The sequence below is a fragment of the Rhinolophus sinicus genome, chromosome 17 (assembly GCF_057876585.1).
Source record: "Rhinolophus sinicus isolate RSI-liver-muscle chromosome 17, RSI-T2T, whole genome shotgun sequence".
Classification (NCBI taxonomy): Eukaryota; Metazoa; Chordata; class Mammalia; order Chiroptera; family Rhinolophidae; genus Rhinolophus; species Rhinolophus sinicus.
Genome location: NC_142517.1, coordinates 50,419,734 through 50,435,775, shown reverse-complemented (window position 1 = coordinate 50,435,775; position 16,042 = coordinate 50,419,734). Strand labels below are relative to the sequence as shown.

Here is a 16,042-nt window from a genome sequence, read left to right as displayed (position 1 = left end):
GGTAATTAGAGCCTATAAATTATATCTAATATTAGAGTGAGATGGTTAAGGATCCCTGACTTACTGAAGCCTGACTTACAGTGCACAGTGATGGCAGAAGGTAGATTCTAGTGTGTTTGTCTGTGTGTGTGTGTGTGTGTGTGTGTGTGTGTGTATGGGTGTGGGGATGTAGGAAATAAAACTAAGATGAAAGAGACTTAGGCTGGGAAGAAAGAGGGGCCCACAATGATGGAGAAGCTGGAGATGGGAGGGTGAGATGACTGATGGTGCACAGTCCAGGAGTGGAAAGGAGGACGAGGCTGACCACGGAGGGTGTTTCAAGTGCAGACTCAGAAGCAGGACTTGGCAGTGTACTCAGGCTGTATAATAAAGAGGAAAGAATGTGTTTTGGGAGGAGGCTAATGTGAATTCTAATCCCAGTCCCTCAATCTACTGACTGTAACAAACATTACACATTCGTACTTTTTAGCTATCACATGACAAAAAAATCTAGAAAAGGAGCAATCAACGGTATATTGTCTAAACCTGTAGCACAATGTAAGCTGACTAGACTAGGGATTGTTTCTTAGCCCATTATTCACCTGCAGAAACTGTGTTTGCACATTATAAATGCATTGAATGGAAATGAATTGAGACCCTTCAATCCGATGTTTTCCAGGTAATATTTTCAGTAACTCAGGCAATGTTGGTGAAAGTATAAATTATAAAACACGACTCAAATGTAAGTTATTGAGCTATGTAATTTTTTGGTCTTCCTGGATTTCACCTTTCTCTACTCTTTAGCAAAGCAGCCAAGCCTGTGTTCACCCCTCCATGACAGAATGTGACTCTGCAGGGCTGACTTCTGCAGGTGCCACACCGCTTGTTTATGGCAGGCCACGTTCTGACTGGTTTCTGTATCTGCTCTGGCTGGTCAGTGCTTGTGCCTTGTTGGTTATTAAACGTTTTGGGCATTATCTTGTGGCTCCAGGAGATGAAATCTAGCTGTACTCCAAGGAGGAAAGGAAAATGGAGCTGCCACCATCACCATTTTTTAGAGAAGGAAGATGAGGCGCAAAGAGGTTTAATTACTTTCTTAGGGTCTTCTAGTCGATAAATTGTATATAGCCAGAATTTCTGGCTTTACAGGATTGTTGTGGTTTGGCAATGAGAAGCTGGGATTACAACACACATCGGCCTCCTCCAAAGTCACAGTCTTTCCTATTTATTATACGGTCTGAATACACTGCCAAGCCCTATTTTCCTTCCAGTTTTATTGAGAAATAATTGACATACATCACTGTATCAGTTTAAGATGTACAGCATGGAGTTTGATTTACATAGTTTGTGAAAGGATTACCACAGGTTTAGTTAACACTGAATTGTGCCATAGACGCAATAAAAGAAAAAAAATTTCTCCTTGTGATGAGAACTCATAGGATCCACTTACTCTCTGAACAATTTCCCTACATATCACACAGCGATGTTAACTAGTCACCATGTTTTGCATCACATCACTAGTCTTATCGTAAAACTAAAAGTCTGTGTCTTTTGACCACCTTCCTTCAAGGCCTGTTCTGGAGTCTTCACTTGAAACACCCGCCATGATCAGCCTGTGCTCCTTTCCACTCCTCCTGGACCGCACACCATCAGTCACCTCCTCCCTCTCCCACCTCCAGCTTCTCCAGCACTGTGGGCCCCTTTCTTCCCAGCCTAAGAACTTACCCAAGTCTCTTTCACGCTTATTTTCCTTACCCCCCTCCCAATCAGAATCTACTGCTGCCATCACCACACACCTGAAACTGCTTCAGTAAGTCACAGAGAAAGAATCTAAAGTCTTATTAGCTCATGTCTAAATGCTGGAGCCTGATTTGGGAAGAAGGGAAAAAGGATTCAAATGTGGAAAAAGAATCCGCTGGCACCAAAAATGAATAAAGACAAATTTCTGAGACTAGAGAGCCCCATCCTGGGAGGCGATATGAGAAGAGCAGAGGGGTCTGGGGGTCTGGAAGCAGAGGACACCTTTGCCCTGCTTGCTGGACATGTAGCCTGCAAGGCAGCAAGACCCCAGGCAGAGAACAGCTACATGGTATCTCTTGGCAGTCACGTCCATCAGCAGTCTTACGGAGACTCCTATATCGCCAGTTTGATATAGACGTAGCAGATGAACTAGACTCAAAGAGTGGTGTGAACAGGGTAGTAAACATCCCTCAGACCTGGTGGATTGGTGATGGAGATTCAGACTTCCTTCTCGTGCCCACCACCCAAACACTTGGCATTATGTAAGACTCTTGCACTGTGGCACAATTTTGTGTGGGAAGCAGCAGGAGGAACTGCAAGAAAGACTGAGGTTAAGTTTCCTATTAGCCCAGTATGAAGGCAACCTGAAGTAGGAATTAATGTGTTCTAAAAAATGAAGTGATATTTCTGGTGCACCTGAATGTATGGTCCATGCCTGTGAACATCTTTGTAAATTGTAGCCCAAGCTTTGTTTGCTTCATAATTAAGTTTAGAACTTATTTTTTTCCAAAAATAAATTTAGAGGAATACAAATAGGAGTAGGAGAGAACTTGGATCACTTTTTATAACAATAACCCTTACCTAATAATACATAGCTTCTTGGTACGCCCAGCTACAGCGTAAGTACTAATAGAGAAAAGATGCTAGAATTAAAGGAGTGAAGTCCAGGAAATAAAGAAATTCTGAGGATCAGAGATTTGCCTCAAGTGGTCTATTGGTCGTGGGGAATGAACTTCTGACTTGTGGGACCTAGATCTTTCCTTTCTCCATTTGGCTCTTCTCATGCCATCTTCTCCCCCACCCACAGTTTGTCCTATCCTGAATATGAAAGTAAAGTTGAAATATTGTAATTTTGATTCTGTTACTGATTACATTTTATTTATGGTTCTAATTCAGAACATTATTCATTTTTCAAGGAACTCAGATTGTCTTTTGGAAATGTATATGCAAAAAACTTCAAGACTTGTGGAAACTCACTCTTGAACGTCCCTGGACATGATTCAGAGGCTGATTGAGGGAAGGACTGAATTTCTCGCTTTAGAGGATTGTTGTGATTTGGCAATGAGAAGATGGGAAAATTGGCTTCGGGAAGAGGAAGGGTTTCACCTTTCTTTAGTGGAGGGAGTCGGTAAATGTATCCAGTTTGTCTCCATTTGAAGGGAAAGTGTCCTTTACCTGGACCTCTTTCTTCTGAGTTACTTGGTGGGGGGCCATGGCCCCAGCGATGGTGATCTTGGGAACATTGGCTATAGGGTGGTGGGTCACAGGGTCCATGGTCATTGAAATCATGGCCATGGGGATGGTGTCCATGGGGACGGTGTCCATGTGGATGGTGTCCATAGGGATGATGCTCATGAGGATGGTGTCCATGGGGACGGTGTCCATTGGGACGGAATCCATGGGAATGGTGTCCATGGGGATGGTATCCATGGGGATGATGGTCATGAGGATGGTGTCCATGGGGATGGTGCTCACTGGAACAATGATTATGAGGGGGTGTATGGTTGCCATTGGTGCCAAAATGGGGAGGATGACATCTTGAAGGGGGCAACACTGGAGGAGCTTCTAATTGAAACTGTGGCCTGTCTGAGTGACTTTTGTCTTCTAGAGGAGGTGGGCATCCAAGTTGAAGTGACTTGTGAGGATGGTGGTAATCTCTGGATCTCTTGGGCTTAAATGAAGGCTTGCCAGCAGGAGAATGCTCATGCCCACCAGAGTGGGGTAGATGGTCCAGATGGGCTTGTACAGCACTGATGTTTCTATGTTCCTGGTGAAGGACACAGAAGAGTGAACACCATCATAGGATACAAAAGGAGAAGTTAGATGTTTAACTTGATTTAGACTAACAGCCCTCATACTTTTAGATTCCACAAATCAACTGAAAAAGTAGAATACCAAAAGAGCATTGTAAAATTTTAATCTTGCCAAGTTGACATTTAAAATACAAACAAAACTATCACCTACCACCATCATTATTTCACAATAGGAATAATATTTTGATAACACAAGAATCAGAAAGATAATCTCAGAGTAAACGATGGTCCTTTAAATGAAAAATGTTGTATCACAAAAAGCTTTCTTACTATTTTCATTTTTCTCATTTCAACATAAAGTGGTGAAATTATGTTACACAAGAATAGTCATCAGTAGACCAATATTTGTAAAACTAGTGCCTTATAATTTAGATTCTCAACAGAGTTCTGAGGCTCCATAGTAAAGGATCTCTTATTCCTAAAGGACGAGCATCTCACCTCTTCACTCTGCTTGTTCTGGTTTTAATTTTTTGAAAAATCTATGTAGCCATTTTCATGGTGACAAACCCTCTCCCTCCTATTTTGGGGTTTGGCACATGGATGTTTAGTTTATTTTCAGTTTTTTGTTTTTTTCTGACAAAAAGATACTGTGAAGAATATCTGTGTGTAGAACAAGGGTTTTTACACACACATATTCTTGTAAAATGCTGTTTTACGTCTTATTATATATACCTTTATATAATAAATTTAAGGCTAATTTAGTCCCCTTAGATTCTAGGCCGAAGACTAAAACTAGGAATTATAAAGTTTCAGCACTGGAGTCCTGACTATAAAGGCCATTTTCAAATTAATTAAAGGTTGATTAAATCGGTCAAGATTTAACTTTTCTGACAAATCTTATCCCTTCCCAATTCTTGGGGAAAATTGCACACTTTTTGTGTCATGTCAGCATTTGCACTACTTTTCCCAGAGACTATTCTCTGTATTTCTCCCCACGCCCACCACATCTCATCTCTCTCATTTCTCCTTGTCTCTCTGTCTCTCTGTCTCTCTCTGTCTCTCTCTCTGTCTCTCTCTCTGTCTCTCTCTCTCTTTCTCTCTCTCTCTCTGTCTCTGTCTCTCTCTCTCTCTCTCTCTCTCACACACACACACACACACACAGAGCCATAGAACAAAATACACTATGTGTGTGAAAATATCACTTAATGTGGCCCTACTCATGACAAAACCTGCTTAGGAAACCCACCTTAAGGTTGAAGACTTTACAGTTTATGACAATATCTTTTGCACTTTCCATGTCAGAGGTTCCTACATCATAGGACAAATCTGCTCTGCAGAACCCAAAGACCTTTAAAGAAGATGGAAATATGTGTGCACGTGAGCAGGAGATTTGAGAAAAGTACAATTTTCAAAGGTTTTCTTTCCAATTTGCTGTGGTTCTCTTCCATGAATGGTCACCACCACTGGGCTTTCCCATGGTGGTGGTAAGAAATAATATGTCATTGATGCCTTGACTTTAACCAACCCTTCAGCACTGAAGACCAGAGTTGCCTGTGCGTAGAGAGAATGAAGTGGGGTACAGAACAGGGATTTGTACAACTTTAACTTGTTCCTTGCAGGGAAGTATTGGAAAGGAAGGAACCAGTATAAAGTTTGCATGGACCCTGTCAAAGTGATTGTCTGCTGGCCCTACCCTAAGCACAGAGGTTTCAACTGGCTGGCACCACTGTGCCCCAGAGGTCCCTAAACCCAGCTGTGAAAGTTAAACTAGGACAAGAGAAAAACTCTTTTTTAGAAAAGACTGTTAAGCATTGAGGTACTGAGTACAGTTTTGGAGTCAGACAGGTCTACGTTAATCCTGGCTTCATCATTTACCGGTTTTGTGAGCTTAGGCAGGTTGCATAAAATTCCTGAGACTCAGTCTTTGTCTGTAAAATGGGTACAATACTATCTACCCATAAACCTGAGAAGACTTAATTAAATGAAATAATGATGTAAAACACTGAGCGCTGAACTCTTTTCCAGCGGCCATGTTTCTGCACTGGGTTTGCTTAGCCCACACCAAAATAATTAAGGGTTTGTGGGGATAGGAGTGGGGGAGGAAAGTGTCTTTTCTGCTGGCCACTAAGCAGGATTCTATAGCTACTTAGGTAGAAATGTTGAACAGCCAGAAAAGGAATTAGTGAATGCTACCTCTCTTCTGGCCCTAGAGAATGCGCTGTTAAACTCCAGAAAAATCCTGGACTTGAAATCAGAAGGCCACCATTAAAATCCTGTGTCCTCACACTTTCTAGCTAAGTGCCCTTAGGTAAGTGTCTAAGTCTCTAGGCTCTTCTGTCGCAGGGAAATGGAGGCAGACACTTGTTTCTCCTCAGTGGGGTTGTCACAGGGCTCCAACAAGACAGTATATGTGGAGGTGTTTTGTAAACTCTAAGTTACCATACAAATACTGAGAAACATTAATAAGATCTTCTTGCAGGTACATAAGTATCAATTTATAAATGATTTGGGGAAAAATCCCACTGGGCTGAGCATAGAAATGGATTCTAAACTGAGCTTGGTTTGAACATTGGGCAAAACCTTTCCTGTGCGGAGCCTCAGTTACCTTCCCATTTGTCAAATCGAGAAGTAAATGAAGAATAAATGAGATGCAGTGAATGAAAGCAGCCATGGGTGCAGGTTCCTGATACAATCAAGTTATCGGGTTTAGCTAAGTCTTTAATCCCCATGTTTAAATAACTCGGTGTTAAGTTTTGGTTTATGTCACGTATATTTATAAAATAATATTCTCACGATTCACTTAACTTCTCTGTGCCTCAATTTCCCCATGTGTAAATCAGGGATAAAAATCGCATCTGGTTCATAGGATGGTGGTGGGGGTAATAGGCTATCGTATGTGCAATGCACTTAGCAGGGTGCCTGGCACATAGTGTGTGGTCTCTAAATGTCACCTCGTATTTCGCAGACATCTAGTATACTCACATTAGTGTGTCTAGGAAAATGGTGGCTGGAGCAGTTCCTCACAGAGAAGTCCATATAGTAATTGGTTCTTTCCTCTCCTCTCTAGAACAAATTGGATCAAAGCAGTTTCAGGAACATTTAAAAAAGCGGGGGGCAGTAGATACCTACTATCCTAATATACAGTAAAGTATTATGAAGATTCAAAATCAGCAATGTATGCCATTTTTCTTACAGTCTCTGCCTTTTAAAATGTATTACATAAGTGATAAAGTGAATACTATTTCATTGAAAAGTTTCAAATAATACAAAAATAATCAAGCATAGTATGAAAACTCACCCTTCTGTACCCTGGTCTCTCCTTCTCAGAGGTACCACTATCATCCATTTGATGGATTTTTCATTCTCGCTTTTTTCTAAATATGCTGTGCATATACACCTATATCTAATTAATGTAAAGGGGCTCATAGTCTAAGTATTGTTCTGCTACCTGCTTTTTCTCCTAGCAATACAACTTGGAACTCCTTTCAATGCATATAGGTCCAAAATATTCTTTTCAGTAGTTGCATTGTATTCATTCTATTGCTTGCATGCACCGTAATCTATTCACCTTTGTGTTTTCAAAATGCAGGACAACCTCAACTAGCGGCTCGACAAGACCACTCTGGGTGGAAGGCACTTGGGACGCTGAACTGGGAGGAACTAATTCCAGCCATACCACTGGGTGTGGTGAGGTACCGTGTTTCCCCGAAAATAAGACCTAGCCGGACAATCAGCTCTAGTGCATCTTTTGGAGCAAAAATTACTATAAGACCCAGTATTATATTTTAATATATCATAACTGGTATTATATTATATTACATTACATTCTATTATATTATACCCGGTATTGTATTGTATTGTATTGTATTGTATTGTATTGTATTGTATTATATTATATTACATTATATTATATATTACCCAGTCTTATAGTAAAATAAGACCGGGTCGTATATTAATTTTTGCTCCAAAAGACACATTAGAGCTGATTGTCCGCCTAGGTCATATTTTCAGGGAAACACCGGTAGTTTCTCTGACCCTCAGTTTTCCGTCATAATACAAGGCGATTAGGACCACATGATGTTAATGACTCTAATATGCTCTTCTGTCTTTTCCACTTTTTGTTTGGGTTTTTCCTCTTCTCTTAGATATTCACACTCTCTGAAACTCCAAAAAATGAAAATCTGCAGGAGAACAGTTCTGTGGTATCTACTGACTGTTTGTTTAGGCTGCAACAGGGGCCTCAATTTAAAAAGCAGCTGGCGGAGGGAGGCCTGTGGAGAGTCAAAGCTGCTGAATTTTGCACCCGCCCGGTTAGAGCCTGGGCCCTCACTCTGTAGCTGGGCGTTGATGGAGACTCACCACTCTTACAACTCTCTCCACCTGGTCCACTCTGAAAAAGGCAAAGTCATCATTCTTCCTTTTGTACTTCTCAAGGGCCTTGTCTGCCTGTTTTCTGTAGAGCTCAGTGTCCTCAAAGAAATCGAAGAGTACTGGGCTGTCTTTAGTGTTGGCCAGTGCAGAAGAGACTGGAGAGAAGATGGCAGTTCTGTGGCTACTGGGTTGCAAACAGCAATGTCAATGCTGGGACTAAATACATGTAAGCACGGGGGCAAGAATAACAATAGCTTCCATTTTACAGATGGGCAAATTGAGGATTGAAGGGGCTAAGAAACTTGTTCCAGATCAAATCAGGCAATCAGCAGCAGAGCTATAAACTAAACACAGATCCTTCTGAGGCTCAAGCCTCTGTTCTGACTGGATTCACGATGCTTCCCCATCATCCATAAAGTGTTACTATTTTAACGAACTCTTCCTGTCTCTGCCAAGGAGGGAGAGGCATCATCAACATGAAGTTTTGCCCAGAGAGTAGAGAAGATGCAGCTCAATCTTTCTTTAAGGCAACCTCCTGAAGGAGATGCTTGGCTGTTGAATTCTTCTATATTGAATCATGTTGAGATTTGTTATTACTGAAGCAATTCTGTGATCATTCTTTTTGGAAAGTAAATAAAAAGCTCATGGACTTCAGAGTCAGTACTTGTGGGATAGGATCATGTCCCCTACATTTGGCTGTGATCCTAAGGCCAAGTCGTTGATCCTCTTTGAAACTCAGTTATTTTGTCTCTAAAACAGAAAGTACCATAACCTTTACTACATAGACTTGTTGTGAGATTAAATGATATAACATATGTATAACTGCTTTGTAAACTGTAGCGTTAATGTATAACTTTTAGATGTGGACATCAATACTTACTGAGTGCTAAGTAGTTTGCAAGTGTACTACACAGACCATCTTATTTAATTCTAACAAAGACTGGAAGGGCTAACATTATTACTCTCCTCATCAGAGCATAGTTTGAGGCTATCCTCAAAGAGGAAAGCTAAAAGAGGGTAAATAACTTGCCCTCAAGACCATTCAACTAGGAGTGATAAGGTTGGGATTCAAACTCAAGCAAATCTGACCCCAGAGCCCATGTTCTCTACAACTATACTACCACGCTATACTACCTCACATAGATTTCTATTTTTGTGTATTGCATTTCTTTAAAGGAAAGTGCACCAATAACAGGGAGAAAACTTCTCCCTTCTCTTCTCAAGAGAGTGAGTAATAATCAAGTCCGTGAGGGCAGGGACCATTTCTGACATGTACATTGTAAGTTATTATATTATGATTGAATTCTGCATCGATCGAGAATTAGTAGAATTAGACTAGAATAAGTAGCACTTTAACAGATTTCCATACCAGAACTTGTGGTGCAGTTGAAGTCATTCACTCTAAGATCCTGAGATTGATTCATACATGTTGTAGCTATTACCTTACATTGTCCAATCACCTGTAAGCAAAAGGAGTTTGTCATTGCATACTGCTTTCCTCAGGTGGAATATGCAGAAAGAAAAAAGCAATGCAACATACTTCTACTATACATTTAAAATTTATTTATCGTTTCTCTCAAAAAATCCTGTCCCAAAACCTATATTTTCTTAATCTGCTTCTCTGTGTTGGGTGCTATAGGCATCGAAAGCCCTCATGATAACCAGAGAGAAACTGTTTAAATGCATCATGGCCACATCCCAAATATTTTCAAGGGGAAAAATTGCTGAAACTTCTAGGTATGCAAATGGCTTATTTTCTGGAACTGAAATATTAGACCTGTGCTTGTTCATTTTTGTGTTCTCTCGTGGCAGACAACTTGGGATCTGAGTACCCGTGTACAATGTACAGAGCAAAACCGTCTTCCTCATGATAGTTGCAACTTATCCTTTTGGCTATTCCTGCGAATGGGACCAGTCTTTATAGGACACAGTTACAAGTTCTGGTTTGCTAGACCCACAGACTGTCAGGTCCAGAAGTGACCTTAGAGTCCATCTATTCCAAACCCGTCATCTTATTTTACAGCTGGGGATATGGAAGTCTAACGACCTTAGGTGATTTGCCCAAGGTCTCACAGCTGCTCATGCTATCCCATGGGTCCACAACCCACTGACTCGTCTTGCCCTGGGTTCCCAGATATGGCTCGCAGGAAAATATTACTCAAGGCCAACATAATCTTTATGAGTCAAAAGGTGGAAGTTGCTCTTACTCTTTTGCTGTGTTAGTGTTGGCACACAGCTGCCCTAAGTAAGCAGAGTACACAGAAGTCAAGAATGATAAGAGGAAGATGGTAGAATGTTTACTTACTATATCAGAAGGACGTCTAGAAAAAGCTGGCTCACAGTCATTCCGTATTTCCTGGATTGGACTGGACAGTCAGATTCTTTCACATTAAAGGTTAAATAATAGACAGTTTTAGATTCTTGAGGAATTCCAAGAAAGCAACAGGTGAGTAGTATGCGAGAGCGACTAAATAAAAGCAATCTCTTTATTTTTCAAACAGAATTCTTGCTCCTTTCAAAATAATTGTCAATGTCTACGTTTTTGTCATGTGATATATTCATTTGAATAAATAGCTTCAAAGGATTACTTACAAATGTTCTTTTCAACTGGTTGTTATGTTGCTTCTGCCCATGAGCTTTAGAAAGCAATCACTAAATAGCACAGTTGGTTTGGGTGGAGATGTTGAAGACAGAAGCCTAGAATTATAATGCTGACAGGCACATCATGAGCTCCAGTCTATATGTGGAGCTGTGTTTTCTTACCCAGCTCTATTCCTGAACTTGGATATCTTGCCATGATTTCAACTTGGCCAAAGCTAAAACCACTCTCTTCTCTTACAAACCAGCTCCCTTTCTCCACTTTCCTTGTCTTTTGTCAGTGGCACCATTAATTATTTATTACCTTAGTCTTTGGCATAAAAAAATGTGACATCAACTTTGATTTCTTCCTTTGCTGTTGCTATCGAGTCACCAGGCCTTGAATGGTCTTTCTTTTATTCGTTTTCCATTGCCCTAAACCCCACTGTCTGATCTGATCCTAATTTCCTCATTCCTGAACTCATAAAATAGCTTTCTAGTTCCTGTCTCTGTCACTTGCATCCATCTCCCCAGGCACACTCTGCCCCCTCCCCAACCACCCACCATTTATACCACCACTCAGAGGTAGCACTGTGCCAACTCAGCCTGGGTCCTACAATGTGGCAAAGAGCCTGGAACTGGACTAACGGTCACTAAATTGCTGGCTGAATCCTAAATTCCTGCACTCTTGTTCTCTGCAATTTACTGCCTCCATCTATAATGCTTTAACAAGTATAGTTTCTCTGCTTGTCCTCTGTGGTGCTCCATGGTCTGGCCTCCCTCATTTTAGTGGTTCCATCAAAGGGTAGGTTATGTTAGGAGGCTGGAGAGGGAAGCCTCCCTCCATAATCTCTACCGTAAGCCCTCAAACCCACTCCGAATAAGCATCTAATCTAAGTGAAGACAGTAGGCTTGCTTTGCTTCAAGATAAGGCTACAATCTCCCTCCCAACCTGATGGCTACTCCAAAGCCCACATAGAACTTCTGGAACACCCCTACTTGTGTTTCATTACTCCCTAACACCTACCTTCCTGATTCCCTAACCACACAGAGGTGGTGTGCCTGGAATTCTCCTGGAATGCCATCTTCCTATTCAAATTCTGCTTATTCTTCAGGGCCCAAGAGAAGGCTTCTCCCAGCCAGTCTTAACAGATCTCCTTTCATTAGTTTGCCTATGTGCATGTGAGCTGGTTATTACTTCCTTGAGGGCAAGGCCCACAGTTTATTCTAATTTTTCTCTTATAGTTCTTAGCATTTGATTGGGCTCAGCATCAATGCTTATTAAGTACGTACAGACTGATTCGTAGTTCAAGATATACTAATAACAAACATTAGTTTCAAAGAAAGAAAAACAGCAGTCTCGAGCAGCAGCAGAAACTAAACAGAAAACTCTGACTAAAGGGTTGTGCGAAGCAGCAGTCTTAGGGGTGACAATCACATTGCCCTGGTGCATGGTGTCCCACCTCAGCTCTGCCATTGGCAATTCCTCACCACTTTGTCCAAGTGGGCATCAGCGACCCGCAGTAACTGGAAAAGGTAGCCATTCTGACGTCCTTTATTGATCAGATCTAGAGCTTTCCCAGCCAGGGGCCCAGTAGCATTGCAATCTGTGGGACTCAAAGTGCAGGAATACTGCAGCGTGATCAAGAGGGACAAAAGCAGAGCTGTAGCAAATGCCTTCATCGTGTTAAAATGTGAAAACCACACCTCACTGTGGTATACCACAGCAGAGTATTAGATACAGACTTTCTAAAACACACACACACACACACACACACACACACGGCACATGCCATTGATTAAACAAAGTTTTTATACGTTTTTGTTGTATAACTGGGGATGTTCACCTTGACCCCTGGTTAAAATGTCTGTCAACATGCTGTAAATGATTAATGGGTTCTGGGGACAGGAAGTTGAGACATGCCACTAGTGAGTGGGGGAAACTGTGATCTGCACAAATCTAGATATTTCTAGTAGGCAGCAGATCCAAGGTGTGTTTTCTACCACAAGCATTGGTGAGGGGGATGGAAATAAAGTGATTTTCCTCCGTCTGTAGCCTGTCTCAGCCAGAAAGTTCCACCATCAGTTCCCTCCTTGGATTATGTCGCAAGAAGCCCTCAGTAAAGCGCAGCTGCATTGTTTAAGAGAGGTAACGTGTTAAACGTTTACGCCGTACAAGGAACTGAGCTCAGGTAGAAGAGAATGATTAAGAGTCTGTGGCTTTGGAGTCAGATCTGAATTTCAACTCTGTTACTCTTTTATGAGTTGCTCTTTTATGCTGGGTGAGCTATGAAACTTCTCCGATTCTTAGTTTCCTCATTTATAAAATGGGAATTAATACCTCTTGACAGGATTGTGCGATACTTAAATAAGAAAACATATAAAATAACCACTATAATTCATGGCACAAATCCAGGTGCTGAATAACATGATGCTATTGATTGTTATTATTATTATGATGCCTCCGAAGAATTTAAAGTCACCCCCATATTATTCCAATTCTCCATGGCCCTCAAGCATGCCAAAGAGAGTTGGTTCATGTGGAAGAGAACCACGGTGAGGGTAGAAGTCAAGCCATTTTATTCCATCTAAGAGAAGGTGTTAGAGGGTATATACTATTATGGGAGGGGCTCAGCACTGGGGGACAGAGCTGGGACTACGCTGATCCCACAGTCCTACCCCTCCACAGAAACCAATATACATACTGTATGGACCTTACATACCAGCAGCGTCCAGCAGCATCAGAAAGGACTAGCGGCAATCAGCCCAGGTCCCCTCCCCACTACCAGTCACTTAAACAGCATCCCCCTCAGGGCTCTCTTCTCTGCGGTGTCTGCAAGCATGGCCAGCAATTGTTCTCAGCCTTGACTTCATAACAGAATCACCTGAGGGGCTCTGAAAAATCCTTATACCCAGGCCTTCCCTCCAGAGCAATTAAACCAGGCTCTCTGGGGGTGGACCCAGGTACCGGTAGTTTTGAAACTCCCAGATAATTCCAATGTGCAGTCAAGGCTGAGAACTACTGGGGTTCTAGACAGAACCTGAAGGGAGGGAAAGAGTTTGAAGAGACAGAGGACGGAGAGGGTACACGTCAGGCAGGGTGTCAGGCGGGGTCTCTGCTCCCGCTCCCCTCATAAGAATGCAGGATGTGACTAGGCCAAAAAGGAACACCCATGGAGCCATACGTAGGGAAATCATACCACTGTAGTCTCACTGGAGGCTGGTTCACACGATGTGTGACCTGCTGTCCGCTTTGCTGCCAACCGACCGACTCTCCTCGACTCCAGTCCCCGACGCAGCTGCGGCAGTTATATTAGTGGCCAATGGCACAAGGGTTACAGCTGACGGCCAACTAGCCACAGCTGATGGCCATCTACTACCCCAGCCAGCACCTTTCCACGTGAGGCTGAGAGTCTGGGAACTGCTCCCTGGGGCTCTGTCCCCACAGTACATGAAAAGCAGAACGCACTTCCCAGAATTACAGACTGGTTTAGTGAGCGCAAAAAATGGAAGAAACACATTTTGAATTACGTCTAGATTTGAACTTTTAACATTAACAACACTAGCTTTTAAACACCCAAATAGGACCACTTCAGTGTAACTTAGAATGACAGAAGTAGTATGGAATCTGGCCAAGGTATTACTAAGGGGCTCTAACGCAGGTGGGCAGGGGAAAAGCTATGGATTAAAACAAAACCTGTTTTAATTTCCATGAGTTGAGCTCCTTAATTAAGTCTTTCTATTATCACTATATTGGCCATACCCAATATGGAGGGCCCTGGACAAGCGAAATGCGGGTGGAGGGAAACGGATGGGACTGGGAAAAGACACTGAGGATGAAAATAAGCTTCTCTGATAGTACTGTAGATTTTAGTATGTGTGCTGCCGAAGCGAGCACTATAGTACTGTAGATTTAGTAGCTGAGATTTAGGGGTAATCACGAGAGCCATGCCTTCCCTTTCCTTTGCTTTGTTGAATCTTAAATACAGACACAATGCTAGTGATGCCATTCCAACACTATGGGAATTTCAGATGAGACATCTCAGGGAGCAGTCTGAAGGTGCTAGGATGGCAACAGTCAGCAATGATGGTGAGTAGGAGAGACAGTCTGTCCCGGGGAGCTGTCTGATGATCTAGGAAGTGACATTCAGCTTTGGTGACTCTTCTTACTGGCTTTGGGAATGCTTCCTGCCGGTCCTGAGCCAGAGAGTGGCCTCAGATGTGCAACGGAGAGGGGAGTGGTGACTTCTCACAAGACGGTTATTGCAGCAATCAGGGTAGATCCACGTACTCATTCCGGCATTTTGGTTCTTTCTGGGTGGCCTGGCCATAGTATCAGAGAAAGTCAGTTAAGAGAATTTTTATTCTTTACAGCTTTTTTTCTCCCTCATAATAAAATATATGCTTTTTGCAAAAAAAGTGGAAATACAAAAAATGTAAAGGAAAACTCACCTCTAATTCCACTACCTGAGAAAAATCATTAACTACTATATATTTCTTCATGGACTTTTTTCCACTTGGATATCTATAATATATGTGTTTTTACATTATTGGGATTATTCTGCTGTGCATACAGATATTTTTTCCGTCCACTGTGTTTGAGTACTTACTTACAACCTCTATTTTGGGGAGTATTAGTAGAAGCCATATAGGCTTTATAAATGCTGTTTTTGTTTTTTATAATGGAATTTTATTTTTTTATTTGAGATCTTTTATACATTTTTATCATAAACATAATTCCTGCACAAAGTAAAAAAAAAACCACAATATTACAAAACATGTAAAATAAAAATTAAATATCTCTCTCTCCCTTATCCCTCATCTTCCAAACCCTTTTCCAAGGGAAGGATTTTAACAAATTCTTGTTACATAGATTAAATACTGTATTTTCCCTATAATAACTTCCCCAAATCATTAAATATTCTACAGAAAGATTATTTTCAAAGGTCTCATGATATTGCATATTACATATGTTTGTAATATATCAATATTCCCTTAATTTTCAGCCACACATGTTGTTTCCAATTATTTGTTCTTACAAATAATGCTACAATGAATATCCTTGTAAATTTCTGATTTTTTTTGCGGGGGGAGGATGACTGGATCAGTTCACCGAATTTTATGACATTCAGTTTTTTTGTAATTGAAGGCACTTTTTAATTTTAAGGGGGGTGGGGGGTGGGGGGTGGGAGATGAAGGTAAGAGGGATCAAATATATGGTGATGGAAGGAGAACTGACTCTGGGTGATGAACACACAATGGGATTTATAGATGATGTAATACAGAATTGTACATCTGAAATCTATGTAATTATACTAACAATTGTCACCCCGATAAATTTA

The 16,042-nt window shown here is 41.5% G+C and overlaps 2 pseudogenes across 2 annotated transcripts in view; both read right to left on the bottom strand.

Moving 5' to 3' along the window:
• The window catches only part of LOC148754774 (kininogen-2 pseudogene), a 58,647-nt pseudogene that overhangs the window by 25,352 nt on the left and 17,253 nt on the right, over positions 1–16,042 (bottom strand). The gene's annotated exons all lie outside the window — the stretch shown is intronic.
• LOC148754776 (histidine-rich glycoprotein-like) lies at positions 1,326–12,838 on the bottom strand (annotated as a pseudogene). Its single transcript, XR_016019622.1, has 8 exons — positions 12,195–12,838; positions 11,724–11,727; positions 10,429–10,543; positions 9,493–9,583; positions 8,112–8,278; positions 6,735–6,815; positions 4,999–5,100; positions 1,326–3,766 (listed from the first exon to the last, which is right to left on the bottom strand). The product of XR_016019622.1 is annotated as a histidine-rich glycoprotein-like (transcript).